The sequence below is a fragment of the Diaphorina citri genome, unplaced genomic scaffold, assembly GCF_000475195.1.
Source record: "Diaphorina citri unplaced genomic scaffold, Diaci psyllid genome assembly version 1.1 scaffold67, whole genome shotgun sequence".
Taxonomy (NCBI): Eukaryota; Metazoa; Arthropoda; class Insecta; order Hemiptera; family Psyllidae; genus Diaphorina; species Diaphorina citri.
The window spans coordinates 233431-234045 of record NW_007377504.1 but is presented as its reverse complement, the minus strand read 5'-3'; positions in this window follow the sequence as shown (position 1 = coordinate 234045).

The window sequence follows — 615 nt, the reverse complement described above, 5'->3', positions numbered from 1 at the left end:
TACAATTATTGTACTATAAATTTACTATTGTTGTATACTAGTGCTGGGAGTTAAATTTGTTGCAATAAAATTTCAAAAAAATAACAAATGAAAATCTGTGCCTCTGCTGCATGTCTATGTTTTTGGGAAGTCATGGAATGTAATGTAATTTTTTTAGAAAACAATTTGCCTACTTTTGTTTTTAACTTCACATTTCCAGTTTTAATTTTCAATATTATTTTGTAGATTTTCCAATGCAGTCTTTGTGTCCGAATTTCATCTTTACTGTCAAGTTTGACGAAAAACTTTTGCTTAAATTTGTTAAAAAGGTGTCTACCTATATTGAGGACTTGTACCACAAAAAAAAAATCGAGTAGGGAATTATTTTTGTACATTTGTAATGGAAGCGTTTGCTGAAACTTTCAGGTTTAATTAGAGTTTCATATACACACATTGTGTTCCGCAAGTGTAGAGTTTACTTTAGTTTTCATTTGTCAGACAATGTGAAAACTAATACTGAATTGCTACTGGTTGTAGCTTAATCTTTTCCTCATAGCATATTTATTTAATATTTTTCCCGACATGAGGTTGCCCTAATAGATTTATTGTTTGCTCTTTTGTTGCAGATTCTGAACA